Source organism: Sapajus apella, unplaced genomic scaffold (assembly GCF_009761245.1).
Source record: "Sapajus apella isolate SASKATOON/1434 unplaced genomic scaffold, GSC_monkey_1.0 scaffold8, whole genome shotgun sequence".
In the NCBI taxonomy this organism is placed as follows: domain Eukaryota; kingdom Metazoa; phylum Chordata; class Mammalia; order Primates; family Cebidae; genus Sapajus; species Sapajus apella.
The window spans coordinates 11,840,847-11,863,865 of record NW_022436948.1 but is presented as its reverse complement, the minus strand read 5'-3'; positions in this window follow the sequence as shown (position 1 = coordinate 11,863,865).

Here is a 23,019-nt window from a genome sequence, read left to right as displayed (position 1 = left end):
ATTTTTAGTAGAGACAGGGTTTCACCATGTTGGTCAGGCTGGTTTCGAACTCCTGACCTCGTGATCCACCTGCCTTGGCCTCCCAAAGTGCTGGGATTACAGATTTTTTAAAAAACTATGCTGGTGAATCTATTACCCATTGAAGGTGAGAATCTTCAGAGCCGTGCTTCTCAAACTATAATACACATGCATATCACTTGGAGATCTTGTGAAAATGCAGATTCTGGCTCATGAGACCTGGGAAGGCTGGAGATTGCATTTCCAGCACTTTCTGTTCCAGGGCTACCGTTGGACTTGGGAGATGCTAGACTGGATGACAGATGAGATCCTTTGCAGTTTTGAACTGCTCTGATCCCTGAAACCAGGAGAGCTTCCCAGGTCTGCCAAGGTGGGCTCCACCCAGGGACACATCTCTTAGTATCTACCCAGGAAATAAAGCCTCCCCTTCTGTGGTTTCCAGCATCTTCTGCACTCCTGAAGTCAAAGAAATCAGATGCCTCCCTGCTGCTGTTACCCAGATGGAAACTAATAATATTGCTCCTGTTGGAAGCTTGGCTCTGTACCCTGTGGCTGAGTGTAAGGCTCTGGAAGACATTAACTGTGTCCTCCATGGGGATAGGCTGATTGAGAATGGCTATTTGGCATCAGAGTAATCTCATGTGGTGACTGAAAAACATAAAGTAATTGTAGAACAAATTTGATGGTTGTACCCAAAGCCCAGGTTCAGGCCTGAGCGGCACCGAGTCTCCTCCTATCTCCTTAGCTAGAATAACTTTTTCTCATTGCCCCTGCCATGTCTCCTTGCTTTCCTCCCAGCCCCTTCCACCACCCATCCCCAACTGCAGCCAGGGCAGACCTTAAAAAACCTAAGAGGTTTCACTCTCCTGCTTGGAGCCCTCCAAGGAGGCACTTGATGCTTGGAGTAAAATCCATACTTGTTCCCATCCTATCTGGTCCCTAACGACCCTGCAATGTCATCCTCAACCACTGCCCCTTGTCACCCTGCTCCAGCCACACTGGCCTCTCTCCATGCAACAAGCCCACTCCTACCTCAGGGCCTTCCAAGTTACTATTCTTCTTTTCTTTTTTCTTTTCTCTTTTTGAGATGGAGTCTTGCTCTGTCACCCAGGCTGGAGTGCAGTGGAGGATCTCAGCTCACCGCAGCCTCTGCCTCCAGGGTTCAAACGATTCTCCAGCCTCAGCCTCCCGAGTAGCTGGGATTACACGTGTGCATCACCACGCCCGGCTAATTTTTGTATTTTTCGTAGAGATGGTGTTTCATCATGTTGGCCAGGCTGGTCTTGAACTCGTGAAGTCAGGTGATCCACTCGCCTCGGCCTCCCAAAGTGCTGGGATTGTGAAGTCAGGTGATCACTCGCCTCAGCCTCCCAAAGTGTAAGCCACTGGGCCTGACCTCCCAGTTACTATTCCTTCTGCCAACACACTCTTCCCCAGCTCTTCATGTAGCTGTCTGCTTCTTTCACTCATCTCACAGCTTCAATGTCACTGCTTCCAAAGGAAGATCACCCTTCTAAGTGGTGCCAAAATGACTGTGTCCCCCATAACGTGTTCTAATATCTTCATAGCAATTATGACTACTGGAACTGTCTTACATATTGATGTTTTCTTGTTTATTCTCTCTCCCCTTGTCCTCACACCCTACCGCTAAGCTGTAAACCGTACAAGTGAGTCTGTGTCTCTTAGTGCCACCTGAGTATCTCTGGTGCCTGGAGCTTTGACCTGCAGCAGTGGGAGGTCCTTGATTATTAGTCGGATGAATCTTGAATTTTTCACTGCACTTAATCTCAGTTCGTTCATTTAACAAAGGATGTTTTCCCTTCAACCAAAATGTGGGTAGCAATTTGGGGTGTCCTCTGGAAAAACTAATTCATGGAGAAATGTTACAAAAACAAGATCCATTTGACAGAAATAGCATGGGACTCAGTCGGACTCTAGTTTGCATTCGTAAGGGTAAATGTGGGGCCCTGGGTTGTGAAATGTTTGCCAATCAGATGTGAGGAACTCATAAAAAGTTCAGAATCAGCTTCTGCTCCTGCCCCCTGTTCTGCATTCCTCTTGGGTTACCAGTGGTGAGCTGGCAAGAAGCAGCAGCTGAGGGCTGGGCAGAATGTGCTGGTCCTGGATCTCTGCCTTGCCCCCACATCCTAACACCTCTGGGAAGATAGAAGCTCTCAGCACCTGGCCCAGGTTTCCACTAAACCCTGGCAAAGTAACGCAGACACGGAATGCCAGGGCTGCCACACAGGGAGGCCAGAGACCGTCAGTGGAGGAGGCTGCTGCTGACAGGGGTGTAGAAGCGAGCCAGGGGCCGGTAGCAGAGTGTGCCAGGGGCGGCTGGGAATGGGCTGTGCCTCCACTGAGCCTCAAGCCATCCTCTGATCTAGCTAGTCAGACTTGACTGCTCTTCCCGGTCTGCATGATTCAACCCAATACAGCTGGCAAGGCAAAGGGGCAATATGATGTTTCTCTTGTGCTAATATCATAGCTTCACAGCCTGTTGGGGTGGTCCATGGGCCCCTCCAGGTGGCCTTGGGCGGGTGGAAGGAGGGTCAGAGGCTGGCATCCAAATTGCTTCAGGCTGAGTCTACTTTCAAGATCTGTTTTGCCCTGGAGATGTAAATTTCCACTTAAAAATGCAAAGTGAGCATTAACACAGAGGCATGGCAAAGGTTATTTGATCAGAAAAAGATGTGCTGATATTTTTGTGTGTGGTGGGAAAGGAGAGAGTGTCAAAGGAGGGACAAAGGGCACTTCCGTGGGAAGGTGGTTTTTGTGATTTTGGCTTCACCAAAAGGTCCCAGAGATGGAGTGACTTGGATTCTGATTATGAGGGTGTCTGCTGTGTGCCGTTCTTCTCAGTTGAATTTAATTCATCAAGGAGGAATCGTGTGCCTGCTCTGTGCCAGGCACTGTCAGGTGCTGGGAATGCACAAAATGTAGATCAATTTCTGCCCTTTGGGCCTTAGTACCTGGCAGAGGATGTCAACGAAGCCACTTCTACAGCGTCCTGATGACAGTGGGATGTCGCCATCCCTTTCCTAGCTAGAACTGGGGATTTGGAGTCTGAAGACCCCATTGACAACTCTAGCCCTTCAACTTCCAGCTGTTTGGCTTGAGGCCAATTATTTATTTATTTATGTATTTGAGACAAGGTCTTGTTCTGTTGCCCAGGCTGGAGTGGTGTGATCACATCTCACTGCGGTCTTGAATTCCTGGGCTCAAGTGACCCTCCCATCTCAGCCTCCCATGAAGCTGGGACTACAGCTGCACATCACCAGGCCTGGCTAATGTTTTAATCTGTTATAAAGACAGGAGTCTCTCTCTATGTTGCCCAGGCTGGTCTCGGACTCCTGAGCTCATGCAATCCTGCCATCTCAGCTTTCTGAGTATCTGGGACTAATGGTGTGAAGACTACGCCCAGCTGATTTTTTAGTTTTTATTTTTAGTAGAGATGGGGTCTTGCTATGTTGACCAGGCTGGCCTCAAACTCCTGAGCTCAAGAGATCCTTCCACCTTGGGCTCCCAAAGTACTGGGAGTATAGGTGTGAGCCATGGCACCCAGCCTATTTAATTTTTTTAAGCTTTAGTTTTTTTCTAAAATGACATCTGCCATGTCCACTTTGTGTGTTTTTAAAAGTGAGCATCCAGTGAGATAATTTACCTGAAAGCTTTTTGTGAGCTCCTAAGGAGACTTTTGGTACTACTAAGAACTTGGTTTGGGAGTTTTCAACGGTGATCTCTTACTATCTTCTGTTATGTCATGATGCTACTTGTTACCGAAAGCTGACAAAAGCTGTAAATGTGCGCTCTTCATCACAGTAGTCACCAGCCACGTGCAGCTGAAACGAGGCTAGCCAGACTGAGATGTGCTGTGAGTGTAAAATACACACTAGATTGTGGATTCAGTAAAAAACAAGTAAATCTTTTATATTGAATATATTTTTGATATTTTGGGTTAAATTGAATAATATTATTTAAGTAATTTTTAAATTTTTTTTTTTTTTTTGAGACAGGGTCTTACTCTGTGGCCTAGGTTGAAATGCAGTGGTGTGATCACAGCTCACTGCAGCCTCAACCTCCTGGGTTCAAGTGATCCTCCCACAGCCTCCTAGGTAGTTGGGACCACAGGTTTGTGCCGCCAAACCCGGCTCAGTTTATTTTGTGTGTGTATTTTTTGTAGAGATGGAGTTTCGCCATGTTGCCCAGGCTGGTCTTGAACTTCTGGGCTCAAGCAATGCTCCCACCTCAGCCTCCCAGAGTGTTGTGATTACACCGTGCACAGCCTAATTTTGCTAATTTTAAAGTGTGGCTACCAGAGAACTCTAAATTAACTATGTGGCTCACGTTATGTATTGATTGAACAGTGCATCTGTAGTCTGTCCTGGGAAATTTTATTACATACCCAGGACCCATGAACATTCATACAGTTTCCAGGGGTATCATGGACCGCTTAACATCCCATCTGTGAAACCCTAAAATGACCATTTTAAAAGTTCCTTTTTATTTACATTCCAAATGTCTACAAAGAATGCCCCTGTGAGATTAGATCACTTGAGTGAGAACCATGACTGTGTTTCACCACGCAGGAAACCGGCATCGTCTTGAGAGTGGTGCCTGAAGGCTGGGAGAGGCAAACCTCCGGGAGAAATGACTGCAGCATCACCGAAGCGGTGGCTAGAATAACAGCCTCACATTTCACTCATGAAGGGATTTTCAAGTTCCATGTGAACAATGGCACTTTCCCATCTCTGAGTCATTCCCCTTGTCAAAGAAAGAAGTTACAACCAAAAGGGAGAGCCGCCATCCTTTCAGGTCCCTTTGTGTTCCCCGTCTCACTGCATTCACCCCCAAAGCCTCTGAAGTATTCTCCATGACTGTTTCATCAACTGAGGAAAGGAGGCTCAGGGTGGCTCAGAACCTTGCTAACTGGTTTAGAAGAAGAACTGAGATTCAAATGCCTTGCAGTGGAGGTCTGCTTCTGCCACACAACCGCTGCCAGGGGAGGAAGGAGACAGTAAGGAAAGGGGGAAAATGAGCACTGCGGCTTTGTCAGATCTCAGGAGAGGCGGATGCTGGCCAAGCCCCACAGCCTTATGTTGATTTTGTGAGAAGTAAACTGTGGGGTTTGGTTGCAAGATGTCTTAATAGGAGCCAGTTGCAGGGTGTATTAGTCAGCGGTTTCCAGAGAAGCAGAACTAATAGGATCTATCTACCTGTCATCTCTCTCTCTCTATTATCTATATCTATCATCTATCTATCTATCTATCATCTATCTATCTCCTATTATCTATCTATCATCTATTTATCATCTCTCATATATCAACAATTTACCATCTATTTATCTGTCTAGCATCTATTTATCTATCGTCTATCTATTAATAATCTATTTATTAATTATCAATCTATCATCTGTCATCCATCAACTATCTGTCTATCTATCTATCTATCTATCTACCTATCTGTCAATCAACCAATCAACCGTGGGAATTGGCTCATATGATTATGGAGGCTGAGAAATCCCACAGTCTGATCTACCATATGAGCTGGAGGCCCAGAAAAGCTGGTGGTATAATGTAGCCCTGAAAATGGAGGTGGTAGGAGGAGGCTGGTGTAAGTTCCAGACTCTAAAGGCTTGAGAACCAGGAGCTCCAAAGTCCAAAGGCCCAAGAAAAATGAACACCCCAGTTGAAGAAGAGAAAACAAATTCATGCTTCCTCTGCCATTGTGTTCTATTCAGGCCCTCAACGGATGGAATGAGGCCTACCCACACTACTGAGGTCTATCTTCTTTGCTCAGCCGACCAATTCAAATGCTAATCTTTTCCAGAAACACCCTCATAGACATACCTAGGAATAATCTTTTACCAGCTATCTGGGCATCCCTTAGCCCAGTCAAGTTGACACATTAAAATTAACCATTACACAGGGATTTCCTACAGTTTTGGGGGAGCCATCTTTTCATGACTTCCTTCCAGAGGAAAATTGCTGCTAGATGCAGCAAAAACAAAACCCCAAACAAACAAAAAGACCAGTCTGTGGAATGTAGACAATTTGGGTTAAATGTGGTTCCCTGCCTAGAGGAGCCAGTGAGATAAGCCATTTTCATCCATCAAAGATGGGCTTGGAATGTGGTCTACCTTTCAACATGGTGCCCCGAGGGCTTCTGAGCTGGCTGTGATCATCTGACGAAAGGCTGTGTTGGCCAACTCATAGAGGAGTTTGCTAGCTGGCCTGGCCCCAAGCAGAAGCAGCAGGCCACTGGCTAAATTCTCCAAGTGGGATGACCAGTGGCTATATAAAGGGCAAACAAACAAGAAAGTCTTTCTTTTTGAGAATGTTTCCACTGCAGTTAGGTTAGAAAATGATCCAGGGAAGACATAAACTAGCCCTTTCATTTAGCAAAATAAAATGCCTATCCGCTTGGTAATCTGTGCAGTGGAAGTCAGAGCCAGAGGCTTGTTTTTAAAGATTTTGTTTAATTCACCACCCCCATACCTCCCCTCCCACTGCCTAGCATCAGGCTGGACAAGAAGAAAGGGGACAGTGGCCTGCAGATGCTGCCACATGACATGTCCTTGTAGAATAGCTGCTGTGACATTTGTATTAAGTAACCACAGGAAAAAAGGTGAGGTGTTGATGATGGAAGGCATCTTTATTTTCCGGGGTTGGGTTCCAGTTTTAATGAATATGGATAATGCACAAAACATCTCATTTTTCAGAGCTGTGTTTTGTCATTAAACACTGCCACTCGGCATAGGAAAGGAATTGAACATTCCTGACACATTATTCGGCAGGTTTCAATCACAAGGGCTCCAATACTGGCTTTCGGAAACCCATTCCAGATTTGGTTCCGACTGTCAAATCTTGTCCAGAGCAAGTCAAAAGGTGCCTCTAAGCCCTGGGCAGAGCGCCAGGCTCTGAAAAACACTGGCTGGATCCCCTGCAGGGACCCTGGCTGAGAAAGGTGAATGATTTGTTCTTCAGATGACCTTTCCCTCCTTGGAAAAGAGCACATGGAATAAAAGTGCAAGAGGTGCTTCAGATGCCCCCCAAGAGTTTAACACGAGCAAAGGTATTGAGGGGCCTCTGTGTATTGACCAATAAAAAACATTTTTGGTGGGGCTGGGCACAGTGGCTTACATCTATAATCCCAGCACTTTGGGAGGCTGAGGCAGGCGGATCACTAGAGGTCAGGAGTTCGAGATCAGGTTGGCCAACATGGTGAAACCCCGTCTGTACTAAAAATACAAAAGTTAGGCTGGTGTGGTGGTGGGCGCCTATAATCCCTGCTACTTGGGAGGCTGAGGCGGGGAATTGCTTGATCCCAGCAGGCAGAGGTTGCAGTGAGCCGAGATGGAGCCACTGCACTCCAGCCTGGGCAACAGAGTGAGACTCCATCTCAAAAACAACAACAAACAACCGAACAAACAAAAGGAACATCCTTTCCCTGCCCTAGGATGCCTGCCCTCAAGCAGTGAATCCAACTACTGTACAACTGGTGGCACCTGTCCAATTAAAAATTTGCTTTAAGGTAAAAATACACTATGTTTTAGGGTCAGGGCTATGTCTTCTTCTGAGTATAGTGTCACCCAGCATTTCTCAAAGCATGATCTAGTGACCTCCCTACGTCTGAATCAGGGGACCTGTTTCAATTACAAATTCCTGACCAAACCACCAACCAAATATGTGGGAGTTAGAGCCAAGAATTTTCATTGTACCAAGCACCCAGAAAATCCTGATATACCCCAAAATTTGTGAGTCATTGGGTGTAAAAAACCCTGTGTGTGTGTGTGTGTATGTGTGTGTGTGTGTATTTGTTATTGTTGTCGTTTGTTTGTTTTTGAGACAGAGTCTTGCTCTGTCTCCCAGGCTGGAGTGCAATGGTGCGATCTCGGCTCACTACAACCTCTGTTTCCTGGGTTCAAGTCATTCTCTTGTCTCAGCCTCCTGAGTAGCTGGGATTACAGGCGTGCGCCATCACACCCAGCTAATTTTTGTATTTTTAGTAGAGACAGGGTTTCACCGTGTTGGCCAGGCTGGTCTCCAACTCCAGACCTCAAGTGATCTGCCCACCTCAGCCTCCCAAAGTGCTGGGATTACAGGTGTGATACACTGTGCCTGACGCTCTTCATATATTTTTAAAACCATTAAAGCAAATTATGATGTATAGTAAGATTGGTTTCTTTTGCTCATGTGCAAGTGAGCTTATTTAATTGTGTGTCTGTGGTAGTGAAAGTTTGAACCACAAAAGACGGGGATGACTTTAAGCCTTTGCTTTTGCGGATTGATACGTGTCTCTCATCCTTTTGCAGTTGTGGTTCATTATTTGCCCGAGAACAGTATTTCTAAGAAGTTGTTTCTGTGTATCGTCCAGGTAAGAATTTGTCCTTCAATTACATGTGATTGCAACATGTTGGTAAAAGCAAAAGAAAAACAATAAAATCATTGCTTGAATATCTCATTTCTCTGAAGCCAAGCAGTTTTTGAGTGACAAGAAAGCAATTCAGTGGAACTGAACAGGATACATATGAACTTATGTATTCACACGCCAATTCACGCACACATTATCACCTAAGAGAGTCTGAGTTTCCTGGTCCTCCAAGTATGTGCTTTTTAGAACTTACACTGTACACAAATCTAAAATGACATTTGCTGCCTAAAGGACACTGACATTAGACCTATGCAGCAAGAGCTGAATAGAGCTCCATTCATTTTCTGACAAATTTGGGTGGATCTAAATTGCTAACAGGACAAATTAAACTTCTTAGTTTAAAACTTTATAGTTATCTGGGTAACTTAGGCAAAGTCTACTACATTAGACAGCAATGAAAACAAATGAGCCACCTGCCAAGCAACAAATGGACCTTTAACCAAATATTCCTGAATATTCCAAATATTTAGGAATATTTAGGAATTCAGAATTATTCTGAAGTCACTACAAAACGCTTCTCTAAAATCCCCCAAACTGTTCCGTCCAGGGACAATATAAAGTCAATAGAACACTAGGAAGTTGCCAGTGCTAGACCAAAGTCACAACACCTTTCTTCTTATGAACAATGGACTCTTTTATCCACAATGGAGGCTCTTTTTAGTTTGCCTGGTAAATCTAGAAACACCAGGATGACCCCACTGAGACATCGTAGTAGCAAAAGGAAAATGTTGCTTCCTTCATTTTGTGATCACAGGGAGGTTAAAAGTGCGTAGCCAAAACTTTTGTTAGTTTTAGAGGAGATACAGCTAATGATTTTGCTGCAGTTGTTGGGTCAGAAGTTCATTTAGAGTCCAGCTATGCCTCTAGATCATTCTCCCAGGTCCTCTTACAACTTTCTGGTTCAATCATCATGGTAGGGTCCACCTTGCTCAACTCCCATATTCCTAAGAAACATTAATTGCTATGACGTGAAATCAGGAAGACAAATGCAAAGTGCTTTCAAAGTGTGTGTGTGGTGGGAAATGAAAAAAAATCAGGTCTTAAGACATTGCAGAGGCTGGGTGCAGTGGCTCATACCTGTATTCCCGGCACTTTAGGAGGCCGATGTGGGTGGATCACCTGAGGTCAGGAGTTCAAGACCAGTCTGGCCAACATGGTGAAACCCTGTCTCTACAAAAATACAAAATTAGCTGGGCACGATGGTGGGTTTTTGTAATCCCAGCTACTTGGGAGGCTGCGGTGGGAGAATCGCTTGAATCTGGGAGGCGGGGTTTGCAGTGAGCCGAGATTGCGCCATTGCACTCCAGCCTGAAAGACAGAGCGAGACTCTGTCTCAAACAAACAAACAAAAAAAACCAAAACAAAAAACCTTGCAGAGATTAACAAGGAAATTGAAATCTAAGTGTTTTAAAAGAGGGTATTAAAAAAAACTATGCCATGTCTCAGGAAAAGTGGAGGGTATTTAATTTATTTATTTAGAGATAGGGTCTTACCCTGTTCCCCAGGCTGGAGTGCAGTGGCACAATCACAGCTCACAGTAGCCTTAAAGTCCTGGGTTCAGGTGCTTCTCCTGCCTCAGTATCCTGAGTAGCTGGGATTACAGGCATGTGCCACCACACATGGCTAGTTTTTATTCTATTTTTTGAGGAGGTCACTATGTTGCCCAGCCTCGTCTTGTACTCCTGGGCTCAAGTGATCCTTCCACCTTGGCCTCCCAAAGTGTTGAGGTTACAGGCGTGAGCCACGGCACTGGCCGACAGATGGTATTTATACAACCGCCCAAGGAGTTCGCCTTGCCCGCTGCCTAGACAGAGCTGATTTATCATGACAGGGGGATTGCAATAGAGAAAAAGTAATTCATGCAGAGCTGGCCGTGCGGGAGACCAGAGTTTTATTATTACTCAAATCAGTCTCCCCAAGCATTTGGGAAGCAGAGTTTTTAAGGACAGCTTGGTGAGTGGGGGCGCGGGAGGCCAGTGAGCCAGGAGTGCTGATTGATTAGAGATGAAATCACAGGGAGTCGAAGCTGTCTTCTTTCGCTGAGTCAGTACCTGGGCAGGGGCCACAAGGTCAGATGAGCCAGTTTATCGATCTGGGTGATGCCAGTCGATCCATCAAGTGCAGGGTCTGCAAAATATGTCAAGCACTGGTCTTAGGACTGGTTTAGGGAGGGTCGGAATCTTGTAACCTCCGGCTGTGTGATCCTAAGCCACATTTTCTAATCTTGTGGCTAATGTTAGTCCTACAAAGGCAGTCTAGTCCCCAGGCAAGAAGGAGGTCTGCTTTGAGAAAGGGCTGTTACCATCTTTGTTTTAATAAACTATAAACTGAGTTTCTCCCAAAGTTCGTTCAGCCTATGCCCAGGAATGAACAAGGACAGCTTGAAGGTTAGAAGAAAGATGGAGTCAGTTAAGTTAGATCTCTCACTGTCTCAGTCATAATTTTGCAAAGGCGTTTCATTTACTACAAAGAAATGGTTCAGTGGGTGATAAAAGCTCTGAGAGGCCAAACAAGGGGGTGTGGAGGAACTCAGAAGTTGATGTCAGCAGGAAGCCACTATGTTTCTGGGGTTGGGGGTCAAAAGGAGGGGAGGTCGCCAGAGCCAGGAGCTGGGTTACTCGGCACCCACGGTGGGCATGTCTGGAAGAACTGGAGTCATGTGGCATTTGCAGGAGTGGCTGAGACCTCTGGTGAGGTGGTGAGAGAAGGGGCTTCTCCCTTCTTCCTGCTCTCAATCTCCTGCCAATACCTAGCTTAGCCAAACTCACCTGGAAGCCAGGAAAACAATCTGCATGGATCAGCCTCACGGACCAGCGCAGGGAAAGAGGCGCTGGATCTGAACGGCTCAGTGCTCTGCAAGGAATATGGCAGGACTGACTCCTGGCTGATGAATGTGGGATTCATTGAACTAGGGGAACTCTGGCCATCACCTCAAGCACCTGCTTGAGGGGTTTTTTCATCTGAACCATTTCATTGCTTGAGGGTGATGATCCGTGACCTTTAAAACACAGATAAATCGCTGGGTGTGGTGGCGTGCCTGTGGCCCCAGATACTTGGGAGGCTGAGGTGACAGGATCCCTTGAGCCCAGGAGTTGGAGGTTGCCGTGAGCTGTGATTATGCCATGGCACTCCAGGCTAGGTGACAGAGGAAGACCTTGTCTCAAAAAAAAAAAAAAAAAAAAAAAAAAAAAAAGAAGAATAGCCTGGGTGCGGTGGCTCACACCTGTAAACCCCACATTTTGGGAGGCCAAGGTGGGCCGATTACTTGAGGTCAGGAGTTCGAGACTAGCCCGGCCAACATCGTAAAACCCTGTCTCCACTAAAAACACAAAAATTAGTCGGGTGTGGTGGTGGGTGCCTGCAATCCCAGATACTCGAGAGGCTGAGGCAGGAGAATTGCTTGAACCCAGGGGGCAGAAGTTGCAGTGAGCTGAGATTGCGCCACTGCACTCCAGCCTAGGTGACAGAGTGAAGCTCTGTCTCAAAAAATAATGGTGATGATAATAATAATAATAAATAAATAATTAAAAATTTTAAAAATTAAAAATTGAAAGTTAAGAAAACCATAGGTAAGTCACAGGCAGACCTTTATAAGAAACCGCCATGCCTGACTACCTGGGGCAGTGCTATGGTTCTGTGGGGGGTTAGAAATGCAACTGGAAGGCCTTTGACAGCTGCTAAGAGGGCCATGCTTTTTGTTAATTCTCCTCTAGGCTGCTCTTGGGAAACTGGGTTGGAGACTCTTCATGAATTCATATTGGTTTTTCTCAAAGAAGAGCCTCTACCTATGGAGAATTGTACTAACTTGTACTCTTTAGAGGATATATTGACCTAATATAGGCAAGAAAATTTAGTACTTATTATTAGAATAACAATCCATCTATAAAATGCATTCGTTATGGAAACACAGCTCAGGTTGAGAACTGTGAATAGCTTTGTTTTCCATTTTCTCTACTGCCTCCCCTCAATACAGACAGTAACCAATCTGGAATGTTACTTACTTAATGGCATGATCTGGCCTTTAAAAAAAAAAATTTAAATTTCAAAGCAGTTTTAGATTTACAGAAAAATTGCAAGCATAGTACAGAGAGTTCCCATAGGCCTCACGTCTGCTGTTCCCTGTTATTAGCATCTTATGTAAGTAGAATACATTTGTCACAATTAATGAGCCAGATACATTATTATTAACTGAAGTTGACACTTCATTCGTATTTTCTTCAGGTTTTCCTAATGTCCTATATGTACTGGTTTCTGTTCTAGGATTCCACTGGGGACACCACATTACATTTAATCAGGTCTCTTTAAGGTCCTCTTGGTTGTGACAGTTTCTCAGATTTCTTGGTCTTTGGTGACCTTGACAGTTCCCAGCAACACTGGTCACCTGTTTGTTAGAATGCGGAGTTGAGATTTGTCTGATGTTTTTTGCTTGATTAGACTGGGGTTATGGAGTTATGGGAAGACCAAAGAGGTGAAGCATCATTTTTAGTAAATCATGTCAAGGATACATACCACTTACAAGATTCATCACTGTTGATGTTGACCTTGGTGACCTGGCTGAGGTAGTGCTGGTCAGACTTCTCTAGTGCAAAACTCCTCTTCCTCCATCCATTCCATGCTGTGCTCTTTGGAAGGAAGTTTTTTTTTTTTTTTCTGAGACATAGTCTTGCTCTGTCACCCAGGCTTGGGTGCAGTGGTGCGATCTCGGCTCACTGCAACCTCTGTCTCCCAGGCTTAAGTGGTTCTCCTGCCTCAGCCTCCTGGGTAGCTGGGATTACAGGTACCCACCACCACGCCTGGCTAATTTTTGTATTTTTAGTAGAAATAGGGTTTCACCATGTTGTCCAGGCTGGTCTCAAACTCCTGACCTCAGGTGATCCACCGGCTCAGCCTCCCAAGGTGGTGAAATTATAGGTGTGAACAATCGCGCCCAGCCAGAAGGAAGTCATTTTGATTGATGCTCTACTTTCTTGAGGAGCAAATATCTACATGATTTATTTGGAATTCCTCTGTACTGGAGATTTGTCTACTCTTCCCCATTTATTATTTAAATATTTGATCATTTATTCATGTTAGTAATGAACTCATGGAGATTTACTTTCTCTTTGGGGCTGTCATTCGATAGTACTTTATTTGTTTTTGCTCAAATGGTTTCTGCTTTGGTCAGTGGGAGTTCTTTCAGTTGGCTTCTTTGTTCCTTTGATACATTCCCCAGCATTGCGGTTTTTTTGGTTTACTGGTTGTTTAGCACATCATTACTTTTTGGCACTACAAAATGCCCCCGGCTATATCCTGTGCCAGTCTTAGAATCAGCCATTTTTCCAAGAAGCCGTGGATAAACCATTGTTGAAGAATTGTTTCAGAAACCAAGATCTGGATGCTAAATGTGTCCAACGTGGCCACTTTTTTTTTTTTTTTTTTTGAGACAAGATCTCGCTCTGTTGCCCAAGCTGGAGTGCAGTGGTGCTATCTCGCCTCACCACAACCTCCACTTCCTTGGCTCAAGCCATTTTCCCACTTCAGCCTCCTGAATAGCTGTGACCACAGGTGTGTACCACCACACTCAGCTAAGTTTTGTATTCTTTGTACAGACAGCCTTTCTCCATGTTGCTCAGGCTGGTCTCGAACTCCTGAGCTTGAGCCGTCCTCCCATCTCACCCTCCTGAAGTGCTGGGATTACAGGTGTGAGCCACTGTGCCTGGTGGCAGCCTGGCCACTTTTAATCCATCCATTCATTTACTAAACATACACATTTTCTGGGTCCCGACTTTGGGCAAGACTCTGAGGCAGGCAAGAAAAATGGGGTGCAAGTAACTCTATTACTCTGTGGTCCAAGAAGAGTGCTGCCTGCGAGCTAGAATAGAGCTCATGGAGTGTGCAAGGGTGGAAAGAGACTTTGCTCCTGATTCTAGCTTTATCTCCTATCCTCAAGGTCCATATCTTGGTAGCTCTGTTCAGATCTACCCTTCCAGGGTCTATAATATCAGGCTGACCCCAGTTCAGATCCTAGCTCTCCCGCTTAGTAGCCATGTGATCTGGAACAAGTGTCTTAACTGCACTGAACCTCAGTTTCCTCATCCTTAATTTGAGGATGGTGATGCTAAAAGGAACCCCCTCCAGAAGCCCTTAGGAAGATTAAAGGGAAGGCTTGTGGAATGTCCAGCCCAGTGTCTGCACAGCCAGGCACAGCAAATGCTGGTGAGCAAAACAGTGACAACAGTCAGTGCTCCTCTTGGGATAAAATCACTGTGGAGTAGCAGCTGATTCCTAGGACAGAGTTGGAGAGGAAGATATAATTAACACAGGTGGTAGAGGCGGAGCCAAGGAAGTAGCTGTGGAACCAGCTGATGCCTGAGGTCAAAGGCAGGTCTGTTCTGCAGATGACATTTCTCTTGAGAAGTAAACCATCAACAATCAGTACCTAGGGGTCACTTAGCATTTGGTGGCTCAGCACAAGCTCTAGTATCAGGAGGTATGGCATCGGCTACAAAAACAAAATGCAGCCGTCACAATGTGCACTCCTCCAAATGCATTAGCGTAGCTTCTGCCATCAATACCTGCCTGACATTCAGAAGGGGTCCTCATGCTGGAGTACCCAACCATAGAGCTGCTCCCCCAGAGGGTGACAATATGCTTGACACAGGGCTTTCTGTTCTGGAAAGAAAACAGGACCTAAACTGAGCTGCTTCAGAGAGGGTCGAGACCTTCTTTATGGAGCAGGCAAAGCATGAATGTCATGAACTTTCCTACCATGCTAGGTGAGGGGCATCCCTGCAGTCCTGAGATACAATGGCTTTTCCACTGGTTTTTCCAGTACCTGAGGGAGGGCATGACTATCCCCATTGGTGTTTTTCCTTTACTTGAGAAGCATCTAGGCCGGTGATTCTCAAGGTGTGGTCCCTGGACCATCAGCAGCAGTCTCACCTGGGAACTTGTTGGAAACACAACTTCTTGGGTTCCATCCCAGATCTACTTAATTAGGAACTCTGAGGCTGGGCATCACTCCTCTTCTCTGCCCACTGCAATCTATGTTTTAATAAACACTCCAGGTGACTAGGATGCCAGCTAAAGTTTAAGAACTGTATTAGTCCATTTTCATGCTGCTGATAAAGGCATACCTGAGACAGGGTCATTTATAAAGAAAAAGAGGTTTAATGGACTTACAGTTGTATGTGGCTAGGGAGGCCTCATAATCATGGTGGAAGGTGAAAGGCATTTCTTACATGGCAGCCGGCATGAGGAAAAGGAGAGCCAAGCAAAAGGGAAAACCCTTTATAAAATCATCAGATCTCATGTGACATTATCATGAGAACAGTATGGGGGAACCACCGCATGAATCAATTATCTTCCACCAGGTCCCTCCCACAACATGTGGGAATTATGGGAGCTGCAATTCAAGATGAGATTTGGGTGGGGACACAGCCAAACCATATTAAGAAGCATCGATCCAAAGGATGCAGGACTTTCCACAACTTTGCGTTGGAATCCTAAAGACCCTTGAAACTCTAAGCACTTTGAGGTAGAGACTGACTTTCTCTTGCATATGCCATTAAGTAGATATGCAGTAAATAATTGTTGAATGGAGGCTGAGGCAGGCAGATCACTTGAGGTCAGGAGTTCGAGACCAGCCTGGCCAACATAGTGAAATCCCGACTCTACCAAAGTCACAAAAATTAGCCAGGCGTGGTGGCACAAGTCTGTCATCCCAGCTACTCAGGAGGCTGAGGCAAAAGAATTGCCTGAACCCGGGAGGCGGAGGTTACAGTGAGCTGAGATCACGCCACTGCACACCAGCCTGGGCAACAGAGTGAGACTCTGTCTCCAAAAAAAAAAAAAAAAAAAAAAAAAGAGTACTGAAGTGGCTAAAATCCAAAACCCTGATAACACCAAATGCTTGTGACAATGTAGAGTAACTGGATCTCTCATTGACTGCTGGCGGGAATGCAACACGGCAGCATCTCTTTGGAAGACAGTTTGGCAGTTTCTTACAAAACCTGAACATACTTTTGCCATGTGGTCCAGCAGTGATACTCATTGGTACCCAAAGGAGTTGAACATTTGTGTTCATGTTCATAGCAGCTTTATTTATGATTGCCAAAATTTAGAAGCAACTAAGAGGTCCTTCAATAGGTGAATGAATAAATAAACTGTGACATATCCATACAGTGGAACATTATTCAGCAATAAAAAGGAGCTATTGAGCCATGAAAAGACACAGAGAAACTGTACATGCACATTGTTAAGTGAAAGAAGCCCATCTGAAAGGCTACATACTACATAACTCCAAATATAAGATATTCTGGAAAAAGCAAAATGATAGAGACAGTAAAAAGATCAGTGGTTGCCAGTGGTTCAGAGGGAGGGAGGGGTGAATAAGTGTGTATTAGTCTGTTCTCACATTGCTATAAGGAAATACCTGAGACCGGGTAATTTAGAAAGAAGAGAGGTTTACTTGGCTCACGGTTCAGCAGGCTGTACAAGAAGCATAACACAGGCATCTACTTCTGGGGAGGCCTCAGGAAGCTTCCAACCATGGGGGAAGATGAAGGGAGAACAGGTGTCTCACGTGGCAAGAGCAGAAGCAAGAGAGAGACAGGGGAGGTGCCACACACTTTTAAATGACCAGTTCTTGTGAGAACTCATTCATTACTTCAAGGACAGTACCAAGAGAATGTTGCTAAACCATTCATGAGAAATCCAACCCCATGATCCAACCACCTCCCACCAGGCCCCATCTCTAACATTTGGGATTACATTTTGATATGAGATTTGGGTGGGGACACAAATCCAAACTATATTGAGGAGGAACACAGAGGATTTTTAGAGGCAGTGAAACTATTCTGTGGGATACTGTGATGGTGGATACATGTCATTAGATATTCTCAAACCTCACAGAATGTACGACACAAAGAGGGAAGCCTAATGCAGACTACAGACTTTAGTTCATAATAATGCATCAATTTGTCTCATCAATGGAAACAGATGTACTAATAGGGGAAATGGTGAGGGCATGTGGGGACACATAGGCACTCTCTGTACTTTCTGATCAATTTTTCTGCAAACCCAAAATTACTCTAAAAATGTCTATTAAGAAATGGTACTAGGAAAGGCCACAATGCCCTCTGATGAACAATCACTGTTCATGCATTTGAATTAATATCGTAACGAGAAAGCAATTAGAGCTGTTCCCAGGTAAACTGTCAGATCTAGGTGTCCTTAGCTTTCCCATGGTGTCTTCTTGCCATTAAGCCTTACTACCAACACACCCAGGTTAGCTCCCTGGACACAGGAGCATGCAGATTGAAGAGCATCTTGTTTTATTAGAAGTGTAAGGTCTTTCATCTGTTTTCCATGGTAAAGAGGGGGTCTTTTTAACACCCAAGTGTAGCAATGAATTCTGGATAGAATTGTGTCTGGTCTTCTTTCTGAAATTCCAGATACTTAGGGGATTTTCTTGGGACACTGGAAGAAAATTCTTTTCTTTTCTTTTCTTTTTTTTTTTTTTTGAGATGGCATCTCACTCTGTCTCCCAGGATGGAGTGCAGTGGCACAATCTCAGCTCACTGCAGCCTCTACCTCCTGGTTCAAGTGATTCTCCTACCTCAGCCTCCTGGGCAGCTATGATTACAGGCACGTGCCACCACACCAAGCCAATTTGTATTTTTAGTAGAGATGGGGTCTCACCATGTTGACCAGACTGGTCTTGAACTCTTGACCGCAGGTGATCTGCCTGCCTTGGCCCCCCAAAGTGCTGGGATTACAGGCATGAGTCACTGCGCCTGGCCTTCTTGTTTTCTTTTTGGGACAGAGTTTCGCTCTTGTCACCCAGTTTGGAGTTTGGTGCAACTCACTGCAACCTCTGCCTCCCAGCTTCAATCTATTCTCCTGCCTCAGCCTCCCGAGTAGCTGGGACTACAGGTGTTTGTCACCGCATCCAGCTTATTTTTGTATTTTTAGTAGAGACAGGGTTTCACCATGTTGGCCAGGATGGTCTCAATCTCCTGACCTCATGATCCGCCTGCCTCAACCTCCCAAAGTGCTAGGATTACAGGCGTGAGCCACCGTATGAGGCCTGATACATTTCAATAACTGGACTATTCTGGTGGATATTGGATATCCTTGGATATTGCTCCTTGTAGGGGGAATCAGTTGTTCTGAAGAGGTTGGTGTTTACCTTAAGATGATGAGTAGAAGCTTCTCTGTGACAACTGCATTTCATACTTATGAACACATTCCAGTAATATTAACCACGTGGCTCTTGTAATCTTAAAAAGTCCATATTGCAGCCAGATGCGGTGGCTCACACCTGTAATCCCAGCACTTTGGAAGGCTGAAGCAGGTAGACCACGAGGTCGGGAGTTCGAGACCAGCCTGACCAACATGGTGAAATCCCATTTCTACCAAAAATACAAAAATTAAAAATTAGCCAGGCATGGTGCTATGCACCTATAATCCCAGCTACTCAGGAGGCTGAGGCAGAAGAATTGCTTGACCCCGGGAGGCGGTGGTTGCCGTGAGCCAAGAGTGCGCTATTGCACTCTAGCCGGGGCAACAGAGTGAGACTCTTCTCAAAAAAAAAAAAGAAAAAAAGAAAGTTCATATTGCTTCAGCAATGTTGTCAAGGGGGTTGCTAGAAAAAAGGGAGGGGTGGCAGAACGTCAGTTTTCTTTACGGTGGCAATAAACTCAGCTAGGATTGTACATTTCTCAGCTCCCTTGTAGCTGGGGAGACCTCTGGCAATTCTGGCTAATGAGAAGTAAGCAGATGTTACAGGGTGGGCCTTCCAGGAAAACTCTTTAAAAGAAGACAGAAAAAAAAATGTTGGGGTCAGGGGAATAAATTGGCCTGCACCTTTTATCATCTATTATCCCATTTCCTCTCCCTGGAATGCTGTTGCAATGCTGCAGGTAGGGTCGCCATTTTGTAGTTATGCGGTGACTGTGAGCACAAAGGCACAAACTGGGCATGGAAGCAGATAGCTAAAAGAAACCTCAGTTCTAGGCAGTGTTGTGCAGCTGCCATACCAGTTCTGAATGGCTTACCACGGCAGCCCTTTACACGAGAAAAGCAAAGCCTCCAGTTTGTGTAAGTCGATATTTTGGGAGTTTCTGTTACTTTCAGTCAAATCCAATCTAGCTGAATCAGAGGTATTTTCAGTCTATAGCAGCATTTGAAAGTGTGGACTTTGAGGTCTGACAGACCTACCGAGATGTTGTGCTACATGACCTTGGACATACTGCTTCACATTTCTCAACTTCAAATACTTCATTTGTAAAGCGGAATCAACAACAGTACCGACCACTGGATTGTTTTAAGAATAAGTTGACATATTTTAAGAGAGAATTAGCTCAGTGCCTGACACATACCAACAACTGATTAGATGGTAGCGAAATTGAACTTGCTTTTCAATACAGATAGAGGGTGCACAGTTATGTACAAGAAGTTTTCAAACTAGGGCACAGGCCGGTGCAGTGGTTCACGTCTGTAATCCCAGCATGTTGGGAGGCCAAGGCAGGGGGATCCCTTGAGGTCAGGAGTTCGAGACCAGCCTGACCAACGTGGTGAAACTCCGACTCTGCTAAAAATACAAAAATTAGCTGGATGTGGTGGTGGGACCTGCTATTCCCAGCTACTCAGGAGGCTGAGGCAGGAGAATCACTTGAACCTGAGAGGCAGAGATTGCAGTGAGCTGAGATCATGCCACTGCACTCCAGCCTTGGTGACAGAGTAAGACCTTGTCTCAAAAAACAAAAACAAAAACAAAAAACTAGGGCATGATTTGGCAGCACCGCGTCTTCGACACTTTGAATATGATGCAGCTTCTGGATTTCATTGTCATGTGAAAGATCAGGGTCATCTGATGTTAAGTGGCTCTGGCCAGGCCTACTCTCAGACTGGTATTCCCTCTCTCTGCCCCTTTCTAGGGGTCTATGCCTACAGATCATTCTAGGAAAACTACCCCACTCAACATATAGCCCATTACTGGCTAAGGGGAACTCGATGGCTATGCAGGGAGAATAGGCTGTGATGCATGTTCCAAGGACATTCCTTGACTTGGCTGGTTGCACCAAAACTGGACATCCAGCCCAAAGAGCCCATTTTGTAGGCTGGCCAGAGGCTGACCAAGGGTCCCAGTAGGAAAGTTTCTTACCTCTGAGTTGGCTGTTTCAAATGTTCTCATCTCTTAGAACTTCTTCCCTTCCTCATTCCCATCTGATGATATTGCTTCTCATTGCTTGTAGTGAGAAAATAGAAGCAGTTGGAGGAGAACTGATTTATTCTCCTAGAACTGAATCTCTGCCTCTTGGCTCTGCCTTCCTTCCTGTTCCCAGGGATGAACCGGGTCTGCTCCTTGCAGAAGAGGGTACCTCACCAGAGCACTGGGACCATGTCCTCTTGCCACTCTGGAACATCACTTCTCTCTCCTATATCATGACATCCAACTACCTTTCTTCTGGGTCATTCTCTATGCAAATGAGCTCTAATCGTTCCATCTTAACAACACAACAACCTTCTCCCTTGAGCCTGAGCCCCTCCTCGCTCCCTCCTCACTGCTGTGCTTCCCTTTATGGCCACACACCTGGCCTGTCCTCACTGTTCTGAAAGTGCACTCATCAAGGTCACCAGTGATTCCTTTGTTGCCAAACCCAATGGCCAGTTCTCAGTCCTTGGTTTACTCAAACTTCAGCAGCATTTCACCCAAATGGTTACTCCCTTTTTGAGAAACTGTCTCCACTTGCTCTGTTACAGCCTGAGAAACAGACGATAACAAATATTAGTACCTTTATGACATAATGTGAGCTCCATTACGTGAGGACTTTATTTTGTTTACAACTATATTCCTAGCACCTAGAATGGTGCCTGTTACATATAAGGCATGCGGTAGATTTGTTGAGTGGATGAATCTAGAACGGAGGCCAGCAAAGTGCAGCCCACAGGCCAAATCTGGCCCATTTCCTGTTTTGTATATAAAGTTTTATTGGAACACAGCTACTCTCATGCATTTATGAATTGTCTAAAGCTGCTTTCACACCACATCAGCAGAGTTGAATAACTGTGACAGTGACTGTATGACCTGAAAGGGCAACCATATTTACTATCTGGCCTTTTACGGCAAAAGTTAGCTGACCCCTGATTTACATAACTACTTCAACTTCCACAACATGCTGTGTGTGTAAGACCCTGACCCCACATGACCAGTGAGAGAAAGTTCACACGGAAGAAACACAGCTGCCTCTTTCACGAGGAGCATTCTCAGGATTTGTCCGTGGCCAAGGGCTCAGAAGGACTCTCTATGTTGAATAATAAAAGGGTGTGGGGTGAAGATGGAAGCAAAAAAAAAAAAATTAACCCATAATAATAAGAAAAGCATTTCTGGTGCAACCATTTTATACCATGCACTTTGCATATATGTTTCACTGGATGCGCCTATAATCCAGTGAGGCAGGTACTGTTGTCTCCATTTTGCAGATGAGGAAATGAAAGCACATGCAAGTTAAATGTTTTGCTGAAGGTCACAGAGCTACACTGTATCAGAAAAGGGACAGCTGATGCCAGTACCAGGAATAGACCCTGGGCCAGGGAGCAGCAGTGAAAACCACAATCACACACAGGGGTGTGACGGTATGCAAGTGCTTTCCCAGTCCGCCCATCCATCTTGAGGAACCAAGGCCTGGGAAGATGGACTGACTTGCTCAAGGCCACATGGCCGTGGTAAAGGGCACAGCAGGATTTGATCTTACAATCTAGCTTTAGACTCAGTTCCTCAATACTCTCCAGTAATGCATAACAGGTCCTCCATGAAGAGCTGTCAAGCAAATAAATGAATCTGAAGTCAGATCTGCTGAATCCCAGCCAGTGCCTCTGCCTCTACCCTGCAGAGGCCACCCTTCTGAGGTTCAGAGGGCTCAGCAGCATCTGCTTAGAGCAGAGCTGGCAAGGAGAGAGAGTCGTTGTCACAGAAATTACTAGAACATTCCAGGATTTATTCATTCTCTGTCTACATTTTTGTCTCTCTTGGGGCAGTGCCCATTTCCCTGGGGAAACTATCATTTCAATAACTGGTGATAACATCTCTCTTTAAACTTGTGAACCACTTGTAGAAATGTATTTCAGAAGGGAACTAAGCCTTCCGGTTTCAGGGCAGTTTCTTCCAAAATCATTCAAGTTGCTTTCTTACTCAATCCTGGCTACAGGTTTGAATTGTGCAACAAAATGTATTCCCCAACGGACTACTATACAAATTATGCTCTCCATTGGGTGGTGAATTTTTTTTCCCATGTGAAAACTACTTAACTTAAAAAAATTGGGATTTGATGTACTTCTCTTTCAAAATCAGATAAAGTCATTGTCAATTTTATGTACCTTTGGGCACCTCCCAAGAGTAAGACAAGGGTATTCAATAGAGGAAGCATTCTCCGCTGATGAAGGCATGTTTTTGATTTTCTGGTTGTGGGGTAAAATTAGTGCTATCTTTCTTTCTGTATTAATGGCTCAGATTGCCATAACAAGATACTGTAGATTATGTGGCTAAACCAACAGACATGCATTTTTCATAGTTTTGGAGGCAGG